This window comes from Canis lupus, chromosome 19 (genome assembly GCF_003254725.2).
Source record: "Canis lupus dingo isolate Sandy chromosome 19, ASM325472v2, whole genome shotgun sequence".
In the NCBI taxonomy this organism is placed as follows: Eukaryota; Metazoa; Chordata; class Mammalia; order Carnivora; family Canidae; genus Canis; species Canis lupus.
The window spans coordinates 1,354,464-1,369,205 of NC_064261.1; the positions used below are offsets into that span (position 1 = coordinate 1,354,464).

Here is a 14,742-nt window from a genome sequence, read left to right on the forward strand (position 1 = left end):
GTGCCTTTGATGAAAGTGCTGATAGCATGCTTTTCCACCGCTCTGGCCTAGATGATAGAAGGCTATTTATCAAATTGCATCTCAGTTGTGTTTTCAGAACTGCTTGCAATGCTCATTTTTTTTCTTTTGCTACATAAAAACCTTCTTGAAAGAAGAACAGTGTTTTCTTTTAAAGACTCTGACATAGTTTAATCTACTTTGACACATTCCTCCAAATTCTTATTAGGAAGCAAAACAAGTATCTTCTCTCGAAACTCCTAGAAACTTCTAGAGATGTCAGGACACAGTATCGCATAATCCTGAAAAGAATGCGATATGATAAAATGCCTTTTGCCTTATTCTGGGGAATATTTTTGCAAATTATCGTAAAAACACGTAAGGAGGTTTGGTTCCATATAAGAAGAATATATATTAGTAAGTCTAGGTTTCCGTGGATACATGTATGCACACAAGCTTACGTGTGCATATGCAGACACGCGGACACATAGATACTTTCAAAAGTATGGCTTATTATAAGCTTTCCTAGAAAATATAATCAAAAGTTTAACTATGGTTGTGTCCCTATAAATGGCTTTCTTGTCAGTTTTGTTTTTGTTAATTTGATTAATTTTGACAACAGAAACCTAGACAGACGTCTGATTTCTTTACAATGGTTAAGATCTGCTGTTAAAGTTGTCCCGGCTCTTTTGGTATCCTAAGCATTTGGAGACACTAAACGGTGTTACTCTACTCTCTTCCTCTGAAATCTGATTTCCTTTTACTTAAAAAAAAAAAAAAATGAGTCAGAAGAAAATATGGACACTTGTAAAATTAAATTTATGTTTTCCCAATTTGTTTTCCTGATTTTTCATTTCTCACATTTTCATCAAGAGTTTAATTATGTTGAAACATCAATCTTTCATCACTTGATTAACAGTAGGACTGTTTCTAAATCATGTTTGGAAACTATGACTTTCTAAAGTTTTCTTAGTGTAAGTGGTCCTCATCTTCTGTGATACATTCACATGGGAAAGGTTATAATAATATTCTGTATGTTTATACCTACTTGGTCTGAATATACACAGGGATCTTCTTTTCTTTAATAGTATCAGTTTTGTTAGTTAATGGATCTAATGTCAGGTTCTGTGTCAGCTCCATAACTTTTACATGAATCAGAATGAAAGCTTGTCATAACTTACGTCACAAAGACGTAGTATACTTCAATTTTCTTTAATTGAACACTTATTGATGATCAGCTGCAAGCCAGACGCTATGCTGAGCTCTGGAAAATGAGGTAAGGAAGCAAAATCCATTCTAGTGGCTTGTTCTGTCCACTGATGGGTTTTCAAGGCATAATACTTTTTTAGCAGAAATAAGATGAGGGGTACTGTATTTTGCCACATTTGTTTTGATGTTCCCTGAAACTTCTCATTCACGAGAACAGAGTTCCAGAATATTTGAAATCATATGTTTTACCTATATCTTGTATTTCATCATAAGATTGTATCTGCAGCATCAAAATTACATTTTAAAAAGTATAAAAAAAAAATATATTTGGTTGGTAAATATTTGGGAAGAGTGGATGAATCACTTTCCTTTGGATGTAGCCTTGTTTAAATATCCTCTAAAACCACATAGAAGCTGCTGTCAATGTAGAATTCACAACCTGATTGGCTTTGTGGATGATTAAAGTCAAATTACAGCATAGTGCCCTCCAAGTGATTTTATTTTCAATTGACGGTCCACATTTATTTTATCCACTCTTTTTTTATGTTTTAAACATTTTCAGGAGATAACTCACTTTCAGTGGGTAAAATAAGACATATACATCAGGCAAATTGAACACAAATAAAAAATAAATTTATTAAAAAAAACATATGCGTCAGTCTAATAATGATTTAATGCCGTATTGTCAAATAATTTCAAAGTTAAAACTTCTGTTAACACTTTACATGTTAAACAATTGTATGTAGAGTGCATGTTTTGGAGAGGACATTGGTACATAAGATGCTTAACATATGCAAATAGATGTTTTACAGATGAATCTGAGCTCAGGTATACTTCAAATAGATCATGGATGCTACTGCATAGTTGGAGATTGATTAGCTCAATTAATTATTTATTAATAATTTACTTTTAGTACATAATAATATATTAATAAAATACTTCTTAAGTTTATCATGGTCTTCTTAAAGTTGGGGAAAAAAGCATTTTCAGTTTCTACTCTGACTTTTGTCACATAAAGCAGTAAGAAATTAATATTGGGTTTTTTTTTTTAGCTAAAATAAAACAAACAAATAATAGAAAGTCATGTATTTGCCTACACTATTCCCCAAACTATTTCAGATGAAGCTATTTGAGATATGCATGCACTAATTATATGGTACCCCAATTTACCTGTAGTTTTACATTTTATTAGAAAAAATAATAATTCAGAAAGTTTGCAAGGAGAACCAAATAGGATTATGTATGATTTTTATTTTTTTTTCTTTCAATCAGACATAAATATTTTTAACATTCCCCGTGTTGACACATGCATACGCAGAGTAACCAGACTGGAGAACACACTGTCAATACAGATGTGCTTCTTGATATCATGCATATCCTTGTATTATGGATGTTTCCTGAGAAACACTTCTGGAAATGGGATTATAATAACTGTAAACTAATTCGTCAAAAGAGAAACCACTATTTTAGAAACATAATTATTATAATTTAGCCGCAGTTAACACAGAAGGCATCTTTGAACATTGAAGTCTTCAACTGCATCTCCGATATTTTCCCTTAAGTTAGATTGCTAGACGTGGAATTATTTTATAAAGAAGAGATATCCCTTCTCTCGCACATACTCATTCATACAATTATCTATTTCTACCAGTATGGACTCATGAATACTTGTTCTCTAGTGTATGATCTCATAATATTACTGTGATGCTCACCTGGGCTCACACTGTTCTGGAGTCAGCCGTTGGGAGCTCCTTCAGGTTGGTTTCAGCGGCCCTCCACCCCGTTTCCCCGGGCACAGGCTGGTGACCCCCTTGTTTTCTCCCTTATCTACTCCCTTACTGTCTTTACTCACCTCCCTCCCCTCTGTCACCATGAGGTATTCTGAGTTCATCTTTTATTTCCCTTGCCCCAGCCCTGCGTTGTCCGGGGAACTCTGGTGTCTTCTGTTAGAGAATGTCACGCAGAAACCAGCATTGCAGTGGGTAGGAGCCATTTGGTGGTTCCTTCTAGCAATCGATACTTTTACCAGCAGTCTCTACAAACGCCCGTTTAACCACAGGCTTCCCAAGCTTAAATATTTTCCCTGACTTCATACCACGTTGGGTGAAAACCATCATATTGTAATATGTGATTTATTGTAATATTTGTGTAATTCTTTTGTAATTTAGTTATTAGTGACGTGTGACATTATATGATTTAATATTATATTTCAAAATATTATTTTTTTAATAAAATCTATTTCTTCAGTAGCCCCAGTTTTATCCCCAGCTCATAGCTACGGTGGAAAAACGATTCCATTCTTTTCTTTCTACGATTAATAAATGAATTGATTCAGTGAATGACTGAGTCATCCAGAATTTATTGAAATGTATGATGTCATGAATGCCGCTATACATTTGTTGCCACATCATTTATTAGTGATTATTTCTCTCGTATCAGTTTTTTTTCTTTCTATATTAAGGTCTGTACCTTTATTTTTTATTTTTTTATTTTTTGAGGGAGAGAGCTCAAGCGAGTGAGTAGGGGAAGAGGGACAGGAAAGTGAGAGAGAGACTCTTAAGCAGACTCCAGGCTCAGCATGAGCTTCAGGCCTACGTGGGGCTCAGGCTCATGACCCTGAGAGATCAGGACCTGAGCCGAAATCAAGAGTCAGATGCTTAACTGAACGAGCCACGCAGGTGCCCCATGTTATACAAATATCTTTAATCAATTTCTGGAATTTTTATTCTGTTCATATGGTTTTGACTCTTATGTTTTATATTGGGCTATATTTTGCGATCTCATAGTGTAAATTAACCCTATTACAGTTTTTCTTTCTTCATCACTATCTTTCATTTTTATATTTTAGCTGCCACTCGTGTTTGTTTTGCTGGCATATATATGTACGCCACGGTTAAACAGATGGCCTTCTGAATTGTTGCTACCTTTTCCATTTTTTAATGTTTATAACGTGCAGATATTTTCTTTCCAGTCACACGTTTTTCTTTTCCCATGTACTCAGTAGTTTTAAATCTGTAGATTTTAAGGCTTTTTATTTGTTTTAGATCCAGGATTTTACGATATATCTTACTTCATAAATCTCTTTTCAGAACTAATATAAATAGTGCTGATGGAAGTAAAATATCCTCTGCTATTCTGAACACAAATAATGGAATACATTTTCAAACTTACATGGCTTACATATATTTATATGTTTTCTTAATGAGCAAGATTTTTTTTTACTTCTCCTGCACTTAAACTTACTCATAAGCATCTACTATATGCATGGGACCACATGCCTTTAATTTCATAACAAATTCAAGATTCAAAGTAAAATCAGTGAATATTAGAATCTTAGATTTTAATGTGCCCTTAAAGATTATGTAGTTAAACCTCCTAAATTGTGTTAAGCCTCCCTATAGTATCTGTGCCAGTTTTTGCCTAACCTGTGGTACACATCTCCGCTGATAGAGACCCATTTTTTATTTTCTAGAATGGCATGCTCCAGATGTTGATCTAAATATGTTTCCTTTAATTTTACCCACTGGCCCAGATCTAATTCTGTGCAACAAACAGAACAAATCTACTTTCCTTTTTCCGCATTATGGTCTAACAAGTCTGAAAGCAACCATCATGTCCTTTTAGAATTGACACTTTCTGGTAATTTTTCAAAGGAACAGCATCAAACACGGAGTAACAGAGGGATGCCACTTTCCTACTTTTAGAATCCATTTTTCTGTTAATGATATCTAAGGTCACATTAGCTATTTTGACAGCTGTGTTTTTTTGTTACTAACTTCATTGGTACCCATAAATCCTGCTATTTGACTTACCATTCAGGCTTTCAAGATTCAAATAATACTTAAGTACCATTATGTGCTAGACATTGTGAAATATCAGGGACACAAGGAGATTAAGACATGGTCTCTCAGTTCTACTGAAGAGATTGATGTGTAAACCCATGGCTGCGGTCTACTATACTTCCGAGCACTCAAATAAATACCTGTTTCTTTCATCCATCATAACTCAGTGTCCTACTCCAGTTTCTTTTATTCACATTTTGCAAACGCTTTCTGTTTATTCACACAAGTAATAGATAAAAATGATGGGGAAGCAGAAATAAATGCAGGTCCTTGAGGCACATCACTAAAAAAAATAAAAAATAAAAAAATTTAAATTAAAATTAAAAAAAAAAAAAGTATGCATTGGAATACACTCGTGAGTCACCACTGTTTGGGATGTGTGTTCAAGAAGTGATGTATTCACCCGTCCATGTTATTGCATGCTTGCATTTCTGTTTTTCACAAGGTTACTATGAAATGCCCTGTGGAAGGCCAAATAGTCCTTGTCTCTGAACATTTTTTTTCTAATCTGCCCAGCTGTAAGTCCTGCCAAAAAGGAGATGATGTTCCTCTGATAGGACTTTTTCAGGGAACCCATCCTGATTTCGTGTGATCGCTGCTTCCTCGTACAAGGCAGGCAAACATCCATGCGGATCACAGAATTGGTCTGCTCACCACTGGTTAGAGTTTCCTGCCTACTGATACTCCTGTCCTTTCCTGCTTCCTAATTTTCTTTTAGCTTATAAGGTGCATTTCACATTTCCTGGTGGGATCTGAGAAGTCACTCACACCTTTTACTTTATATCCGGCTGCTTCCAGTCAACACAATTGTTTGGTAACTACCAAGAAATTCTCAGTCATTTATCACCAATCATCAATGACTTCCTATGCCAAAGATTAGTCATCTGAAAAATGTACCCCAACTTTCAAATAGGGACAAATCTAAGATTCTAGTAAATCACTTAAAAAAAAAAATCTCTTTCCTATATGTTATTTTAGGTTGGCTGGAGTAGTGGTCTGCCTAATAAATTTGAAATAATTAAGGATTAATTAATTAACACAATTATACATAAAATAATTCATGGCAGTAAGCTAATGGAAGACACTGAATTTATGTTAGAAGACAAAGAAGAAGAGCCTCTCATTCATTCAACATGTATTTGTTGAGCATCTCCCCTGTGCCGGGCACTGTATCTAGGAACACGTGTAGTCATCACTCTGCTCTGACAGTCTGGGGGCTGAGCAAGCTGTATTTGAAAGACGATATACAGAGGTTTTCCAAAGACAGAACATACAAGATAAAGACTTGGAAGAGGGAGTACACATGTGTGAGTCATTAGGAGACAGGTCGATGAAATTGAATAAAAGGAGAACAGAGGGAATAAGAGGAAATTAGTGAAATCCATAGTACAGAGCCTGGATCGTAGAGCTTGCCCTCAGCTGAGGAGCGGGAAGCCCTGAGGGGAAAAATCAAATGCAACTTGGATACCAAGGGAATCAAGAAAGAAGACCACGTCGCTCAAACTTCGCTGCATTCACATTTTTGTGACAAGCACTTGCTAAGCCTTGCCATTCCCGCTTCCCTCCTCACAGCAAGCTTGTAGGAGACGTTCTGTTTTTATCCCCATTTTACAGATGCAGACGTTAAGCCATACTTCTCAGGCCGCAGAACGAGAAGGTATCTGAGCAAGGATTCAAATGCAGGCAAAGTGATTCCTGACTGAATTTGTCAAAAAGAACCTGGGGCCTCAGAACAACTATCGGGGAGTGATGCTTAGATCCCGAGAGCAGTCTGCATATGGAATTACTTGCCGTTTTGTTTAGATACTAGTCACATCGAATACTTCACTTATTTGCTACATTTTCTGCTGATCTTCCAAAGACCTAAGTGCCCCAGACCTCGACCTGCCTCTTCATGGTGCTTTGCCATTTTCCTCCACCTCATCTCCCCTCATCCGTCATGAGCTAGTCATGCCGGGCTCTTTTGAGACCTCAGTTAGTACTTTCCCCGACTCAGCCTTCAAAGGTTTGCCCATCTCTACCTCCGCAGGCCCAGACTTCAAACACCTGGGGCACTTCTCTGGTCCCCCAGGCCGGAGCTGGTTTTACGAGCACGGGACCAGTGTAGGTTTACAGGGCCTCTCGCACAGCAGGGCCCTCTGCCCTGGGTGTAATGCTCTGTAACCACCATCGTGCAATCCTAAAAACTGCATCTGTGTGTTTTAAATAGAGTCCAATAGGGCAATGGGGGGTTGTGCCTGGAGCTTTGAGATTTGATTTGCTTACGGTTCTGCCTCCCTGGTTCTCCGGGGCCTGCTCAGCTTCCCCATCCCTGTCCCAGCCCAGTGACTTCTTTCTGTCCTCATCCTCACCTACCAAATGGCCTGGGCCAGCCTGGGCACCTCTGAGACTCTGCAAGGGTACATCAGTATGCTCAAGGGAGTATGACACGAGTGAGTAAATGGAATCTCGACCATGGCAGGTTGAGAGATACCAGCGAGTAAGAAAGGAAAAAAGTTGTTTACTCCTTTTGCACAGGATCTCTCCCATTTTAACTTTTCATCGAATTCTGCAAATTATGTAGTGATGCTTTCTGCAAGGGTTTCAGGTGCAGCGGCCCCCCAGGTATCACCAGGACAACATCTGTCCCTTCAAAAGAGGGTCGCCACTCCAGTTCTATCAAATCCTTCCCACAAAGGGATTTGAAACTAAAATTGCCCCATCTTCCGATTCTTCAAGCAAATCTGAATCTTTATATGAAACATCCAAATTCTTTAAAGGTCAATAATGGATTTTTTAAAATTGTTAAGCTATGAGGAAGGCCAAATAAAATATCTTTGAGGGCCAAAAAGGCTGACCCATGGGCCACTACTTTGTAGCCTCTAAGGTTCTGATTTATTGTAATTCTGTTTTAAATGTTATCTCCTCTACTAGACTTGGCTCTGTGAGGAAATATGCCAAGTGTTTGAGATTTGCTCTTGAATCTCCAGAACCTAACATAATTCTTGGCAAGTAATAGAGGCCAGTATGATGAAATGAAAGTCTAGTCACCTTATCTACAATTGCTACCTGACTAGAAATGCTTAGGTAGTTATTTTTGATATTATTGAGTATCTTCAGCATAGTGCATGTTTATGCATACATACTATGATCAAAACTTATACTCCACATTAGACAATTATTTCAGTGGTTTTATGATATGAAGCATGTCTTTGGTAAAGTGCAAAGATGCAAGAACAAAGAATCCTTTTCATCAAAGCGCTTAAGTATTAATATTCCTGAATGTCATGAATTTCTACACATAGAGGTTTAGAATTACATTGGAAAAGAAACATCAATGAATCAGGCTTTTAAAAACTCGTAAGTCAACAGGTTAAAAAAAAAACGGCTTTTAAAGTACACTTTTATTCTAAAAAAAGTGAAAAATAATCACAAGACACCACAGATATTTTTATTATAAACTTAGAACTTCAATTATAATTGTACATTATGAAATTTTCAAGTATCCTATCAGAAAACTATGGCTTCCCTTGAAAATTTTGTAGTGAATTATGATGTAACAAAACAACACTTGACCCAGAGCCAAGATTCTTGGCAAGTCCTCAATTTACTTATTTGACTGTATTACCTTTAACGGATCACTTAGATCCTCTGGACCTTACTTTATGGGAAAATAAAGTTCATCTGAAAATTTTGAAGGTCTCTTCCAGTTCTGATGTTTTATGATAAAAAAAAAAGTACCACATTATTTAAAGTGATTTTTTTTTCTATCAGTCATCCAACATATTGTAATTGAGGACCTACTATGTGACAAACGTTATTCTAGACACCAACGATACAAAAATGAACAAAACAGGCAAAATACCTGCCTTCCTGAAGTTCATATTCTTGTACCAGAAAGACATTAAAACAGGAAAAAAGGGAATTACACAGTATATTAATGGTAGCAAATAATGTGAAAAAAATATAGAGAGCAAAGTAGGAGGATTTTGGAATATTGTTGGAGGGCGGGAATGGAAGTTTAATTCATTAGCCTTAATTCATCGCCTTCATCGAGAGGTTGATGTTAGAACAAAGACAAAGGAGGAAAAGATGGAAGCCATGTGGACATCTGGGGGAAGGATATATTGGGCACGGAAAACAGTGCTAAAGCCTTGAGACAATAACGCCCCCGTCATGATCAGTAAACAGCAAAAATGCCAAGTTGGTTTGAATAGAGAAGGCAAAGAGAAGAGAAGTAGAAGATGAATTTATACAGGTAACTTGGAGAAAGGGTCATGTAGGACCTTTGTATTGACTTTGGCTTTTCCCGAGAGAAAAATAAGAGCAAACAGAGGGTTTTGAGCAGAGGATTAACCTAATAGGACATAGATTTTTAACACCTAGGCTATTATATTGATATTAAACGATAGATGGGAAAGGCAGAGGCAGGTATAGACCAGCTAGAAAGTTAACATAATTATCTAGGTGAGACGTGATGGTGGCTTGGACTACCGAGAAGAAGGTGGCCATGGAGGTGATGAAAAGCGTTTGGACTCTGTCCCTACTTTGAATGTAGTGCCAACAGGCTTTTCTGATGGTTTGGATGAAAGAATGAGAAAAAAAAAAAAAGGAAGAATTAAGAATGAGTCAACATTTTTGGCATGAGCTGCTGGAGAGATAGGGTGGTCATGTCCTGGTTGGTGAATACTGGGTAGCACAGGGTTTGTGGTGAATAGAAGCTGATTTGGGACATGCCAAGTTTACACGGAAATATCAAGTATGCATTTAGACATAGACTCTGGGATCCAAGAGAGAGGTTTAGTTTAAAGAGATAAATTTTGATAAAGAGTACATTTATCACGAGGAGCACTGGGTAATGTAGAGAATTATTAAATCACTGCATCGTGCACCTGAAACTAATATAATACTGTATGTTAACTACACCGGAATTAAAGTTAAAAACTTAATAAAAAGATTGAGTTGGAAATTGTCAACATATACATAGGACCGTGAAACTGTACTAATAAAATAAAAACTGTGAAACTGAACAACGTCAACGAAGGATTGGCTGTTCAGAGAAGCAGAAGTTACCACACAGATTACAAGCGGGGGATGTCCCGATGTTAGTAGGTCAAAAGGGATGGAAGAAGCAGCAGCAGAGTTGGGTAGGGAATGGCCAGTAAGAGAAGAGGATACCAGAGAAGTATGATACCCTGAAATCCAGGAGAACTGGGGGAGAAGTGGGGAGAAGTGTTCCAGGGGGAGTGACCGGCATGGCAAATGCTGCGGAAAGCTCAAGTGGGATCTATCGGTGTAGAAGTCACTGGTGACGTTGGCGAGAATTCCCTGGAGTGAAGAGGGACAAAACCCAGGTGGAGTGGTCAAGAGGCAGAGAAAAGAAGAAGAACCACCAGAAACAGCAGGTGTAGACAAGGCTTCTGAGGAGTGTCACCGTGAAAGGAAGCAGAGGAATAGGGTGGAAGCTGTAGAGGGAAAGAGGGTCAGGACAGGTTGTTTCTAAAGCTGGGAGGGTAGCGGCGTGTCTGTGTGCCAACGGGAATGCCGGCAACAAAGGAAATACCCATAATGTGGGAGGAAGGGGAGGGAATTGCTTGAGTGATACTTGGGAGGAGGTGAGAGGAGAGGAGACCTTGTGTCCGGAGAGAGGAGCTGGTCTTAGCTGGAGGTCGCACAGCTCATCTTCGGCCCTAGGACAGGAGGAGGAGGAGGAGGTGAGCGACCCATGTTACCAGGTGGGCAGACATCGGATGACATAGAAAAATCACTTCCTTATTGTAGTAATTAAGATAGAAGCTAACATTGGGGTGGGGGGGATTGCTTAATATGTGCCGGAAACTTTTAAAAATATTGCCTGTATCATTTAATTCTTGGAACACTTGTAACATAGTTAACGGATGAAGAAGTAGAAAGTCCAAGACATCGGATGACATAGAAAAATCACTTCCTTATTGTAGTAATTGTTTAAGATAGAAGCTAACATGGGGGGGGGGGGTTGCTTAATATGTGCCGGAAACTTTTATTTTTATTTTTTGTGTGTGTGCTGGAAACTTTTAAAAATATTGCCTGTATTATTTAATTTTTGCACTCATAACATAGTTAACGGATGAAGAAGTAGAAAGTCCAATGACTTGTGCGCTGTCAGGCCCGGGCCAGTGGCGCAGCCTGGCCTCCTCCCAGCCTGGTGGTCTGAGCCGGGAGCCTGCTCTCCTAACCACTGCGCTGCCCTGCTTCTGTCCTTTCCAGGAGAAAGCATCACTAATCTTACTCTGCACGGATCATTTTTTTTTGCTGTCACCCTTTTAACAAAATGCTAACTTTTATTAGACACTAATTAGGGATATTATGAGATAACGTTACAAAAATCAATCCCTTAGAAATCTCTTCGGGGTTTATTATTGGGATCGTACCTCAGGGCAGAAATTAAGAATTGCCACGTATTGATAAATTACACTTGAAAAATTGCTTGGCTTTATCATAAATCTGGTGATGCTCACACCCACAATGAAACGGAGATAGAGGAAAAACGGAAAAAAAAAAAAAAAAAGGATGCATATCTCCCGTGTAGGAACGTTGAGGCATATGGATGGAAGGGCCTGAGCGATAGTCCCGCTTACGAGGTATTTGGTCGACTTGCCTACTTTCTTAGCACTTACATCCATTTACGTGAGGCTTTGTTGCATTTGGAGAGTATTGAAGACAATGGGGCACTATATCCCAGCGGCCTTGAGGTTTGCTAGAAACTCAAAAAAAAAAAAGAAAAAAAGAAAACTGGACTCGGCTTGTTCACTTCCCTTCTCTGGATGCCTGTGCTCTAACCAGGCTTGAGTCCACTCCACATCCGCTCCTGTCTCCTCTCAGTCCTAGAGGCTGCACAAAATTTAAGTGACAGGAGCTCAAGGATGCAGATGCATTGGTGGGTTCAGGTCACCCAGTGATCTCTGTCCCACGCAGCCCTTAAATGCCCGCACGTTTGTGGGCCAGAGTCCTGAGGCCACAGCTTTTTTTTTTTTTTTTTTTAAGGCCAAAAGACAAAATACGCCCAATGGATATGCATGGGTGACTCCCCCAGGCTCATCATAACCCCCAATTCGAAACTTAGGTGCGACAACAAACGCAGAGCTTGTTGGATGAATGGATTTAGTTCCTGGAAACCGTCTTAGCAGAATTTGCTGAAGGCTTTCAACTTCGTGCTACAAAATGAGAAGTTTAACCGGAACACTGGTTGACGCGTTTCCTTTGCTATCTCTCTAAGAGCGGGATCGGAAAGTTTTAGGGCTCCGTGTTCTCGGGCTGGCAGGGTTTAAACAAACAAGGTTCCCTTGACACAAGAGAAGGTTGCCTCTGTGCTCCTAGCCGCCTGCTTGGAGTTGAGCAGTACCCAATGTCTAACGCAGCCGCAAGGGGCCAAGAGCAGCCCCTTACCCTGCACCGTAGCTCGGTGGGCGCTCCGATGATCACATCTTAAGAGTCGTGTCTGTCCTTTGCGTGAGCACCCCTGGGGCCTTAGGACTTCTCCGAGGCTCACCCTGCCGTCTGTACGACTCTCCCCGCACGGTCACCATTAGCCCTGTTTCCATTTGGCCTACCAGATACCCGTTATTTCTGGATTTGACCTTGCCTCTCATCTTTTGGCTCTCTGCTCACGCAGAGTCGGTACCTTCTTCCTTCCCTCCCTACCCCTACTCACCTCTTTCCCTCTCCCTGCCATGACGACGGCCCACTACGTTTTATTATTATTATTATTATTATTATTATTATTATTATTATTATTTTCCCCCCTTTAGCTTCAGGCTCAACATTATTTCCACTGTGCTCCTGCCTTATCCAAGTGCGACCCCAATGTCAGCCCCCCTCCTCCTCCCTTCCTCAACGGCACCCTTCGCTCAGTTTATGGAATCTGTCTGTGGGACTTGACATCATCCAACCAGGGACCCCTCTCAGACTGTTCCTACAAAGCTTTGTTTTGTGGGTGTTCACTACCTGCCGGCCATGCAGCCTCCCTGAACCCCATCCACACGGGCCTGCGTGCAGATATTTAATACACAACACACCATGAATGACTGCGATCTTCCCCGCGGAGATGAACTCTGTTGCCTCTAGACTCTTATTCCTTCTAAGCTCGTTTTGTCGTGGTCCCGATTTTGGTGGCACTTATCCGATTCCTTTAGGAGGATAAGTTTAGGTAGGTATTCCTTTAGGTAGGTATTGCCTTATAGCTCTTAAGTTTCCCTTCTATATTTTAAACCCCTTGAGAACAGGCTCCATGGGCGACAAGTCTGTGTCACCCATAGGACCTTGCTTCCCAAAGGTTCTCTCTGACCTGACAAATGACTGTGTTTCTCACAATGGCAGCGAAGAAGGGAGGGAAAATGATAAAAGGAAGACAGGCTAGCCTGTGTTAAATATAATACAGATCGACTTTTCGATTCCTGGGCCAGAGCCAAGAGATGCTAAAGATGGGCAAGGCCAGGGGGGCTCCAAGGGCGTTCTGAGCGGAGAGGAACATACTAGGCAGCCGGACCTCAGTGGGCACTTTTCTTTCCTTGATTATTCATCTATTACCTGATTAGCCTACATGCTGGGGGGGGCAGATACTGGGGGGCCCCGTGTGGGCAGGTGTCCAGGATCTGTGACCAAGGTGGGCCACCTGGATTATACTCCTGCAAAGGACTTCAGCTGTGAACTGCCCAGAGAGGAAGCCTCCTCACTGACCCCCAAGTCATGACATCCACATTGCAGGATCGCGCCGGGACGACGGGGCCCGCCCTCGGAGGGGACCCTGGCAGCTGTGTGCGGGTGACGGAGGACGCAGCTCCATCAGGCAACCAGGACTCGGAGCAGAGAGGGCAAAGCCTGCCACACCAGCCTAGAGGGTGGTGGACAGCACCGGAGGCCCTGTTGCCGCGTCGGCCCAGATCTCAGGGGCTGGATCGTCGCCGTCTTGAGGCCGCCCGAGGGGTTCAGCTTCCCCTGGAGCATCTGCTTCGCGAGCCAACCCTACAAGCTGGGCCCACTTCTTCTCTCTCTGCAGAGTAACAGCCTGCACACCTTCAGCTTCCTTCCCTTCCGAGTCTCAAAGTCGTGATAACACAGAGAGCGGTGGCTGCGAGCTTGCGGGGAGCTCATTACCTTACAGGAGCCACAAAGCCCAAAGGCCTGAAAAGAAGCCGGTGCCGAGGGAAGGCAGGCTCTGTGCGCTGCTGCAGCCGCGGCCCTCGGCTTCTGCCGCCTCTCGGGGAGCCTGAGCGTCCTCGGGCCCGAGCTCCGGGTGGCCTGCGGGCGGTGGCAGTGGGGCCTCGGGGGACCCAGGAGCAAGAGGCGGGCTGGCTAGTGGGCTCTGCGTGGCGGCCTTGGGCGACTCCCCAGGCCCCTGACCCCCAGGCCGCTGACCCCTAGGCTGCTGACCCCCAGGCTGCCGACCCCAGGCTGCTGACCCCAGGACATTGACCCCAATCCACCGACCCCAGGCTGCTGACCCCAGGCCCCTGACCCAGACTGATGACGCCAAGGCCGCTGACCCCCAGACCCCTAACCCCAGGCCACTGACCCCAGGCTAGGCCCTCGCCAAGCCCCAGGCCTTGCGCATTTCCCTGAGGAAGGGCCCTGCTTGTTGGAGTCGGGCTCGGGGGCTTCCAGCGACCCACAGAGACCCAGACTCATCCTCCTGCATCTTCCCCTGTCACTGGAGGGAGCCCAGAGCCGGGGCCCCGGC

At 41.7% G+C, this 14,742-nt stretch overlaps 1 protein-coding gene across 15 annotated transcripts in view; it reads left to right on the forward strand.

The window, feature by feature from the left end:
- Window positions 1-14,742, forward strand: part of INPP4B (inositol polyphosphate-4-phosphatase type II B) — a 707,387-nt gene that overhangs the window by 608,296 nt on the left and 84,349 nt on the right. The gene's annotated exons all lie outside the window — the stretch shown is intronic.